Source organism: Saimiri boliviensis, chromosome 6 (genome assembly GCF_048565385.1).
Source record: "Saimiri boliviensis isolate mSaiBol1 chromosome 6, mSaiBol1.pri, whole genome shotgun sequence".
NCBI classification, from domain to species: domain Eukaryota; kingdom Metazoa; phylum Chordata; class Mammalia; order Primates; family Cebidae; genus Saimiri; species Saimiri boliviensis.
In genome coordinates, this window is record NC_133454.1 from 82375026 (window position 1) to 82386712 (window position 11687).

Here is an 11687-nt window from a genome sequence, read left to right on the forward strand (position 1 = left end):
AATTAGCCATTATGGTGGCATGCACCTAATAGTCCTAGCTACTCAGGAGGCTGAGGCGGGAGAATCACTTGAGCACAGGAGGCAGAGGTTGCAGTGAGCCAAGATCACACCACTGTGCTCCAGCCTGGGTGACAGAGCAAGACTCCATCTCAAAACAAACAAACAAACCTTAAAACATAGATACTCAGGGGTTTTATAGTGCAGTTATTCAATGCAGATCATTTCTTAGCTGACCTTCCCTATGAAAGTCACAGTGCGTGCTTGCTTGCTTTCTTTTCTCTTTCTTTCTTTCTTTTTTCTTTCTTTCTTTCTTCCCTTCCTTCTTTCCTTCCCACCTTCCTTCCTTCCTTTCTTTCTTTTCTTTTCTTTTCTTTCTCTTTCTTTCTTTTAGGCAACGTCTCCTCTGTCGCCTAGGCTGGAGTGCAGTAGCTTGATCACGGTTCACTGCAGCCTTGACTTCCTGGGCTCAGGTAATTCTCCCACCTCAGTCTCCCAAGTAGCTGGGGCCACAGGCACAGGCCGCCATGTCCAGCTACTTTTTTCTTTTTCTTTCTTTTTCTTTTTTTTTTAAATAAAGACGGGGTTTCACCAGGTTGGTCAGACTGCTCTTGAACTCCCAACCTCAGGTGATCTGCCCGCCTTGGCCTCCAAAGTACTTGAATTACAGGCGTGAGCCACCACGCCTGGCCAATTTTTTGTATTTTTAGTAGGGATGGGGTTTCACCATGTTGCCACTCCTGACCTCAAGTGATCACCTGCCTCAGCCTTCCAAAGTGCTGGGATTACAGGCATGAGTCACAACGCCTGGCTCATGATGCTTTAAACTTGAGAAACACAGAAAAGAACAAAGAAAAAAAATAAAAGTCACCTATTATCTAGTTACCTGTCAATATTTTGGCATATAGCTTTCTGGTCCTTTTTCTGTGCATATATATATATACATACTGTATATTAACACATACTTCAAAATACATGTAAACAGAATATTAGTAATGTTTTTATTTTAAATGCCCTTAAACAGACCAGCAATATTTTTCTACAGTATAAAAATAAATTACTTACTTGCTTTTATACATCAATTAAACAGTGAGGCTGAGATTCAACCCAGTCTTGCTGGGCTCCAAAGCCTTTACTCTGGCTCCCTGCCCCTCTCTTCCTCCTAAAGCAGGTGGAAAAAAAGCACAGATTTTTTTTTCCCCCTCACCCATCAAAATCCATAAATAATAGCAATGACACTTGCCAGCTGATCAGCTCTTTGCAGTTCCCAGCACCCATTCACACTGGTCATCCTAGGATCTTCCAAAGTGGTGTACTTCCCTCCTCCCTCACGCAGATGGAGTCTTGCTCTGTTGCCCAGGCTGGAGTGCAGCGGTGTGATCTCAGCTCATTGCAACCTCCACCTCCTGAATTCAAGCAATCCTACTGCCTCAGCCTCACGAGTAGCTGGGATTGCAGGCACGTGCCACCATGTCTGGCTAATTTCTGTTCTTTTAGTAGAGACAGGGTTTCACCATGTTTGTAAAGGGGAGCCCCGTAAGTGCTGAGGCAGGAGCCAGAAGCCTCAGCCTATTTCCATATAAATAATGAAGAAGAAAGTAACTAGAAATATAACAGCAGTAGTTATTAGTTATTCATAGGAGATCTTAGTTATTCATAGGTGATCCTAATTCTTTTACTAATGCCTCTCAGGTCGGAAGTGTGAACCTAGGGTGACATTGTCAAAGAAATGACTCTAAGGCAAGATGCTTTAAGCCCTTTGTCACACCCATGCAAGGGCTGCTCGAGGGTGCCTCCACTGTGGGAAAGCCCCCGCTGTTCAGCCAGCTAGGGAAGGAGTTGTTCAAGATGGCCAAGATGTCTCCTTCCTCAGGGGGAGTTAGGAGAAAACTCTGCTCCTCTGAGCTCCTGCGGTAGGCCTGACGGCTGTCAGGTAGGTAAGCCCACAGACAGCCGGGGGCTTAACTGTTTCTATGTGACGCTGTGCTTTAGCGTTCATGTTCCATGCCCACTCTCAAGTTCCGCTTCCGCACCTGGCTCCTTGTTTTTTAGAAGAGATAATCAGTAAAAGTAATATAAATCTTAATGTCTTTGTTCTTTCTTAACAAGTATGGAAAAGTGCTAACACATTATGCTCCTTACCTCATCTACGAGAAAGTCTTGGGCCCCTATCTATATGACACATGATGTACTTGACCCTGTCACTGACAACTAATGCCACACCCTACCTACCCTGCCCCTAGCTTTGTACTCAATGAAAGTCAGAGTGTGCAGACACTTGGGGCCCCTGCCAGACTCTGCCCTTTGGTTGGCAGTGGACCCCTGGGCCCAAACTCTCTTTTCTTGATCTCTGCGTCTTGTGCCTTTTATTTCTACAGTTTTTTTGTCTCCACACCAGCAGAGAGGGGCTCACAGGACCCTGTAGGGCTGGACTCTACAATGTTGGCCAGGCTGGTCTCCAACTCCTGACCTCATGATCCATCCACCTTGGCCTCCCAAAGGGCTGGGATTACAGGTGTGAACCACTGCACCCGGCCAGAGGTGTACTATTTTTAATGCAGCACCTTCATCCATAGGGCATTTACATAGCTAATGGTGGTGACAGTCTCTATTTTATAGCATTTCATTAAGAGGTTTATTTAAAATAGCGCTACATAGTTTACCACTGGCCCCTTTTGAAGTTATGTTGGGATATGTCAGAGTATCAATCATTCAATATTTGAATATCCATTCCTCACAAAATTCTGCATCTCAAAACTCTTGGGAGTACAAAGATGTGAATGCTAATTTCTTGCCAGGAAGCACTCTGAAAATCAACTAGGGAGAGAATATAAATATACAGATAGCAATACACAGTTGCATCAGGCAGTCTCAGTGGTGGTAGCGGGGGAAGCAGAGAGCATGATGGGCTTTATCATCAGAAAGACTTCATTGAGAAGCAGGGACTTGGGCAAGTGCAGTGGCTCCTACCTGTAATCCCAGCACTTTGGAGGCTGAGGCAGGTGGATCACAAGATCAGAAGTTCGAGACCAGCCTGGCCAACATGATGAAACTCCGTCTCTACTGAAAATAAAAAAATTAGCTGGGTATGGTGGCGCATGCCTGTAATCCCAGCTACTTGGAAGGCTGAGGCAGAAGAATCACTTGAATCTGGGAGGCAGAGGTTGCAGTGAGTGGAGATTGCACCATTGCACTCCAGCCTGGGCAAGAAGAGGAAAACCCCACATCAAAAAAAAAAAAAAAAAAAAAGAGAGAGAAGTAGGAACTTGAGCTCATCCTCCAGTGATGGATGGAATGTGTATGAAGCAAGGATTTCTAGCAAGAGAAATAATTTTAATAAAGATGCCAGGACAGGAATGCTTTAGATTTGTGTGGTAGAAAGTGTAGAGATGAGGTAGCTAGAAGGTGACAAAGACAAACATAGATAATAAGTTTGACCAGTTAGGGCACGATGGCTCACAGCTGTAATCTCAGTGTTGGAAGGAGGATTGCTTGAGGCCAGGAGTTTACGACTAGCCTTATGCCGGGTGCAGTGGCTCAAGCCTGTAATCCCAGCACTTTGGGAGGCCGAGGCGGGTGGATCACGAGGTCAACAGATCGAGATCATCCTGGTCAACATGGTGAAACCCTGTCTCTACTAAAAATACAAAAAATTAGCTGGGCATGGTGGCGCGTGCCTGTAATCCCAGCTACTCAGGAGGCTGAGGCAGGAGAATTGCCTGAACCCAGGAGGCGGAAGTTGCGGTGAGCCGAGAACACGCCGTTGCACTCCAGCCTGGGTAACAAGAGCGAAACTCTGTCTCAAAAAAAAAAAATAAATAAAATAAAAAAATAAAAAAATAAAAAAAAAGACTAACCTGGGCAACATAGTGAGACCCAGTCTCTACAAAAAAAAGCCAAGTGTATGATTATAGTCCTAGCTACTCAAGCGGAGGTAGGAGGACTGCTTGAACAATGATCATGTGAATGCACACCACCTTGGGCAACAGAGAAAGATTCTGTGTCCAAAAGAAAAGAAGAAGAAAAGGAGGAGGAGGAATAAGAAAGAAGAAGAAGAGGAGAAGGAGGAAGAAAGAGAAAAAGGAGGAGAGGAGGAGGAGGAGGAGGAAGGAAGAAGGAGAAAGAGAAGAAGAAGAAGGAGTAAGAAAAGAAGGAGAGGAAGTCAGATCCGTGCACGGTTGTGAAGAATCTTGAGTGTGTATCCAGAATAAATGTATTCAGTGAGATGAAACAGTGAGTTGAGAGCCAGGTTCTAGGTGGGAAATGAGGATGTAGTCTTTCTGCAGGTAACTTAAGTCCCAGAGCCAACTGATAGGGAAAAGAAGAAATGGGATGGTGGCCCTAAAGCATCAATTAAAGTTACTAACAACACTGGGGAGTGTTGTGCAACGAAGTTGTACATACTTGAAAGCTGAAGAAACAGTGCTAATGGAGAGAGAAAGATGAAAGGAAGATGATAGAGAGAATAGTGAAGCATTTTCCGATGAGGTGAAGAGGGCATAGAATCCAGAACCCATATGTTGATGGAGAAGTTGGGGGAAGGATTACCTTTGAGAAGGAGGGAAATCACATACTCTGAAACAAGAGGAATGGAGCCTGGCCTAAGTGTAGAGATGGACTGGTTAGAAGCAGAGAGGAGGGTACATGAGCTAGACATATGCTTAGTGGGTTCAGGACAGGAGGTGAAGAATAGTTTGGTTTAGAGAATGATGGTGATGTTGATTATTTAAAGTGAGATCAATTGGTCAGGGATGGTGGCTCACACTTGTAATCCGAGAACTTTGGGAGGCTGATCACTTGAGGTCAGGAGATCGAGACCAGCCTGGCCAACATGGTGAAATCCCATGTCTACTAAAAATAGAAAAATTAGCCATGCGTGGTAGCATGTGCCTGTAGTCCCAGCTACTTGGGAAGCTGAAGCAGGAGAATCACTTGAACTCAGGAGGCAGTTCAATTGATTGCAGTGAGCCGAGATGGCGCCATTGTACTCCAGCCTGGACAACAGTGCAAGAGTCTGTCTCATAAATAAACAAAGTGTGATTGATTGCTCAGAGAACAGAAGGAAAAGAGGCAGAAGTCTTGATAAGAGAGCATATACTTGCAGAAGTGAATTAACATCCAGATCCCCTAAGAGACCATTTTTTACAAGTGGGCTGGGTTTTTTTTTGTGGGGTAGATAAGCCCCTGCCCGTCACAGAGAAGACAGTGACTCTCCAGCCGTTTGTTTTGCCTTCCTTCATGACATTGAAATTTTCAGGGTCTAGGATTTCCTAGGTTCTCTGGCAGCATCATCTAGTAGAATTTTCTATGATGATAGAAATGTTCTGTATTTACACTTTCCAATATGGTAGCTACTAGCACATGCGGCTTTTGAGCAGTTGAAATGTGGCTAGTGTGACTGAGGACATGAATTTTTAAGTTTTATTTAATTTTAATTATTTTAAATTTAAATATCCTCAAGTGACTAATGGCCACATTCAATAGAATAGCTCTTGAATGGTCTCTTTCTCCTTAGTGAAGAAGGAGATAAGAACTTCCACAGAAGTGAAGGATGCATGAGGTCACACAGAAAATTTTGCTGTTAAGAGACACTAGCTGTCCCTGTGACTACTCTGGTGAACGCTGACAAGAATAAGTTCGTAGTTTCAGAAACTCCACATTCTCTTCTCTTTGCCTTCTTTGTGAGTTTGTTCACAAGGAGACTGCTTTGGAGAATTTTTTTTTCAGGACCAGATTCTGAGTATTCTCTCATCTTAAGGACAGTCCTGTTCTTAAACCTACACATCTGGAAAGCAGAATTAGCTCCCAAGGATGCTTGATGAGGAAATGCGGAAACACAGAAGACCATTTCACCAAGGCCAAAGCAGCTTCTGTTCCTCTCTTGTGGTCATAGAGAGGAAGTCTGGAGTCATAGAAATCATCCTGGCTTAGAATCAGAGAGACTTGGATTCAGATTTTGGCCCAGGGACAAGTTATCTAACCATTTTGGCTTTCCCTTTGACATTTATAAAATGGAAAGAACAATACCTACCTAAAAGGACTGGTCTGGGTGTTATATGTAATTAATAACTTCTTTATATTCATTACACATGAATGTATTAATACCAGGTAATATGTTAGATATTGGGGATGAAATTGTGGGCAAAGCAGACAGGAGTCTTGTTCCAAAAAAGCATGTGCTCTAGTAAGGGCAGTGTCTTGGTTCATTTTATGTTGCTATAGCAGAATATCTGTGGCTGGGTAATTTATAAAAGAGGTTCATTTGGCTCACAGTTCTGCAGGCTGGGAAGTTCAAGAGCATGGTACTTGATTCTGGTGAGGGCTTTCCCGCTGTGTCAGAACAGTAGCACTTCAAAGAGAGAGTCAGATTTGAAGGGGCCCAACACACAAGGTGTCCTCACTTTATAAACCAGTTGCTCTTGCAGGAATGAATCCAGTCTAATGAGAGCAAGAACTCATTATTGTGAGAACAGCTCCAAGCCATTTATGAGAGATCCGGCCCCATTACCTAAACACCTCCCATTAAGCCCCACCTCTTAAAGGTTTTGCCTCCTGACATTGTTACATTAGCAATTAGATTTCAACATGAGTTTTGGCTGGAAGAAATCACATTCAAACCATAGCAGGAATATAAACATTCATCAGATAATCACACATGTATATACTATATTTTTATAATATAATTATATGCTATGTAAAATTATAGACTGTGATAAATTCAGGAAAGGAAAGTAAAGATGAGGTAATTTTCAAAGTATACTTGCATATTTTTTTGATGCTTTGCCTCTCCCTCTTTTTAGAATTAGGTAGCATCTAATTCCTCTCTGATTAGATATGAGCCAGTCTTAGTGACTCACTTTTGACAAACAGAATATGGAAGAAGTGGTGCAATGTGGCTTCTGAGGCTAATTCATACAGAAGGATATGGTTTTCTTCTGCATGCTCACTTGCACTCGCTCGCTCTCTCTCTCTCTCTCTCTCTCTCTCTCTTTCTCTCTCCCAGTTTCTCTCAATGCTTAACTTTGAGATCAAGTCAACAGGTTGTGAGGAAGCCTAGGAAATAAGGGGAGTCCTGTGTAAAGAACGGAAGCTTCTCAACAACAGCCAACAACAATGTTCCAGCCACATGAGTGAGCTGTCTTCAAGTGGAAATTCCAGTCTCAATCAGACCTTCAGATAATGCATTCCTGGCCAACATCTGCAATCTCATGAAAGACCACAAGCCAGAACCACCTAACCATGCCATTCCCAAAGGCAAAAGCTACGAGAAATAATAAATGATTATTACTGTTTTAAGACATTAAGTTTTACAGAGATTTGTTACCCAGCATCAGACAACTAACACAATACAAAACCAGGAGATAAAGTCTGAGGGATCAGTAAAGACTTTCTTGATGAAATGACATTTGAACTTATAACAGGAGAGGAATTAATTAGCTAAAGAGGAGGGAGAAGAATTCTAAGGAGCTATACAAACACAAATAAGGGCCCTGCTGGCAAATGATAAATTTGAGGAATTAGGAGTTATCTAGTGTGGGAAGAACACAGAATTGGGAGGGAGAGATGCAAGACGCCTGAAAAGGTGTCAGGGTAGGGAAGGGTTAGACCATTACAGGCTTTTTAGAAAGGACTTTTTTTTTTTTCTAAACATGATAGAACACTCTTGAAGGGTATTCATCAGGCAGGGAGGTATCGAGCCTGACATCTAGGTTTCTGCTGATTTCCCAGAGACGGAAACACCGGGGGAAGACCCAGTTTATAGTGGAAGGAAGATCGTGGTTTTGGACAGGTTGCTCGAGACACTTTTGAGTTACCCAGATGGTGATATCATGTAAGAGATCAGATATATACATCTGGAGTTCCAGAGAGAGAGAGCTATGGGTCAAACATATGCATGTTTAGAAGACAACAGTGAACAAATAATAATTGAAACCAATGGACTGAATGAGCTCAGCTGTATATACATATGAGCTTAGCTGGATATAAAGTGAAACTAGAAGAAAGCCTAAGACCCATAACTACAAAATTTCATGGCTCACTAGAGGACACCAGGTCAGCTAAGCAAAATGAGAGAGAGCAGCCAGTGAAGTAGGAATTAAACAAACATTGTCTCAGGGAGGTGGTGGTTAATAATGTCAAATATCCCAAGTAAGGATTGTAGATGAAAGGCCCACTGAACCAGCTACACTGATTCATGAAGGCTAGTGTGACCATTGTTTGAATGCAATTCTTGATGGGTGCAGAAGCCCAATTGGAGAGGATTGAGAAATGAGTAGGAGGTAAAGAAATAGAAGCAATGAGGTCAGACAGCTCCTCTCAGAAGTTTTGCTATGAAAGGGAAGAGAGAGGACAGTAGCTGGGCATGAGGCTAGAACAACAGGAGGTTATTTTTTGTTGTGTTTAAGATGGGAAAGAGATTTGTTTAAACGCCAATGAAAAGGATCCAATATAGAGTGAAGCTGAAGATTTGGAAGAGAGAGGAATAATGTGTACAGAAAGAACTATGAAAATATGAGAGGGGATGGGACTCACAACCAAGTGAAGCCCTTGGTGCATGGGAGGTATGTGAATATTGATAGTTCTCTTTAACATGTATTTTTAACGTTGAAATAAAGTGTGGCTAGGCATGGTGGCTCATGCCTGTAATTCCAGTATTTTGGGAGGCTGAGGCAAAAGGATCACTTGAGCCCAGAAGTTCAAAACCAGTATGGGCGACACAGTGAGACCCTATCTCTATTTAAAAAACAAACACACACACACACACACACACACACACACCACACACACCACACACACACAAACACATGAAATTGGCCAGGTGTGGTGCATGCCTGTAGTCACAGCTAATCAGGAGGGTAAGCTGGGAGGCTCGCTTGAGCCTGGGAGGTGGAGGCTGTAGTGAGCCAAGATGGTGCCACTGCACTTCATCCTGGTTGACAGAGTAATACCCTGTCTCCCCAGCAAAATTTTGAAATGGTAATACAATAGTAGACAGGAGTGCTTAAAATAAATATATAGCTTCATGAATCATAGTGTACATTCATGATGCAACCAGGCAAAAATAAACATTGTCAGCAGTCCAGAAGCCGCCTTCCTTTGTTTTTCTTCTTTATCCCAACACTCTCCCTCTAGTGATAACCAATACCCCAAATTTGTTGGTCATTCTTTTCGTTCTTCTATTGAGCTTTTTTCTTCTTTCTAAACATGTATCTCTAAACAATGCTATTAAATTTTCCTTGTTTTTGATCTTTATATAAAAACAATTACACTATATGGATTCTTTTAGTTCATGTTCCTTTTACTCAGTATATTTCAAGGATTCACCCATGTTGTTGCATGTAGCTGTTGTTCATTTTCATCCCTGTATAGTATTCCATTGTATGATTATATCACAATTCATTTATCCTTTCTAGCACCAGTAATAATTACTACTGTGATTATTACACTAGTGCTAGAAAGGAGTATTACATTAGGACATTGTAGTTGTTTCTCATTTGGGATTATTACAAAAATGTCCAAAGAATATTCTTGTACACGTGTCTGGGAGCACATCTGTCTGAGTTTCTCTTTGGTGTATTATTAAGAGTGGAACTTCTGGTTCATGTAGTGAGTGGTTGTACCAATTTATACTCCTATAGTAAAAGACGCTCAATCTAATTAGAAATGAAGTGACATCTCTTTCCCTGCCACCGCCGAGTTGTGTGGAGGCGGAGGCTTGGGTGTGTTCAAAATTCCGCTTCACCTGTAACCCACCGCCACGGCCAAGGAAGGCATTGCTGCTGGAGGTGTAATGGACGTTAACACTGCTTTACAAGAGGTGCTGAAGACCGCCCTCATCCGATGGCCTAGCACGTGGAATTCGCGAAGCTGCCAAAACCTTAGACAAGCGCCAAGCCCATCTTTGTGTGCTTGCATCCAACTGTGATGAGCCTATGTATGTCAAGTTGGTGGAGGTCCTTTGTGCTGAGCACCAGATCAACCTAATTAAGGTTGATGACAACAAGAAACTAGGGGAGTGGGTAGGCCTCTGTAAAACTGACAGAGAGGGGAAGCCCCAGAAAGTGGTTGGTTGCAGTTGTGTAGTAGTGAAGGACTATGGCAAGGAATCTCCGGCCAAGGATGTCATCAAAGAGTACTTCAAATGGAAGAAATGAAGAAATAAATTGTTTGGCTCACATTAAAAAAAAAAAAAAAGAAATGAAGTGACTTGTATCATCATTATTAATACATCTATCCTTGTCTTCCAAAGCAGTAGCTTCTGGATCCAGGTACATCTTTAAGGTAAATTCTAACGCATTATCTCTGGCTCTCCTTTCTACCTTCAGGCTGACTCAGAGTTTGTCTCAGCATGATTTGCTACCACTAAGTGGACCACTGTTTCAGCTTCTTCCTTGCTAAGTTAGGGGGGAAACAAATTCTTTCTTTTTTCTTTTCTTTTCTTTTTTTTTTTTTTGAGACGGAGTTTCGCTCTTGTTACCCAGGCTGGAGTGCAATGGCGCGATCTCGGCTCACCGCAACCTCTGCCTCCCGGGTTCAGGCAATTCTCCTGCCTCAGCCTCCTGAGTAGCTGGGATTACAGGCACGTGCCACCATGCCCAGCTAATTTTTTGTATTTTTAGTAGAGACGGGGTTTCACCATGTTGACCAGGATGGTCTTGATCTCTCGACCTCGTGATCCACCCGCCTCGGCCTCCCAAAGTGCTGGGATTACAAGCTTGAGCCACCGCACCCGGCCTTTTTTTTTTTTTTTTTTTTTTTTTTTTTTTTTTTTTTTTTTTTATCATTAGTGATATATATGCTTATTACATCTCCAAGTGGGTCACCCCTGTGGATGTTGATCTTCTGTCTTCAGTCTAGTGGGCAGCTCAGGGGGATGTTAAGAGCAAGAAATCTGGAGCTGGACTGCCCAAGTGTGAATCTTTGCTTTGCACTTATTAAAATGTGAACCTGATCGAGTTATTTCATCTCTCCAGCCCTCAGCTTGTTTGTGTATAAAATGACACTAATAATAGTACCTACTTCATAGGGTGGCTGTGGGGATCAAATGAGGTAATAAATGGAAAGTACTTAGATCAGTGCCTGGAATTCTACTGCTTTGATTTATATTCATTTCAGCTTTGGTGACAGTAGAGGTCAGGGGTTATGAATACAGGTTATAAACATGCATCAGAAGGAATTCAGGTTCTGACTCTACTCTTCTGGCTATGTGACCATGGACAAGTCATATAACCTCCCTAATATCGTAGTGTTTCCCTTGTGTAAACTGGGGGTACTAATTACTACCTTACACAGGTACTGTGAGGACTAATTGGGATGGCAAATGCAAAACGCCAGGTGCCGAGTATGCATGCATTATATGGCATCTGCTGTCATTTTAGCAGGTTGCAGTTAATGTTCCTGCCCTCAGATGCTGGGGCCCTAAATCCATGCACTGGTCCTATGCCTTGATCAATTGTGGCTGAGGAAAGTGAAAAGATTTAGAACAGAGTGGAGAGATGATAATGAAAGCCACTTCCCATTTGTATGTATGTCCTGGGCAGGGTATACTTAGCTGCATGAGACCCAGACCACTTTTAAGGGGCTCAGATAGGTAAGCATCTCCAGTAACACACATATGCTGGTAACTAACAGAGTACAAGAAGCATATCTGGGGCAAGGAGCGTCAAGGGTCCTAGAGAGGAAATATTTAG

General features: G+C 42.7%; 1 pseudogene; it reads left to right on the top strand.

Annotated features, from left to right (window-relative positions):
- The first annotated feature begins 1767 nt into the window (after positions 1 to 1767).
- On the top strand, positions 1768 to 10195 carry LOC101044766 (small ribosomal subunit protein eS12-like; annotated as a pseudogene).
- The last annotated feature ends 1492 nt before the right edge of the window (positions 10196 to 11687 follow it).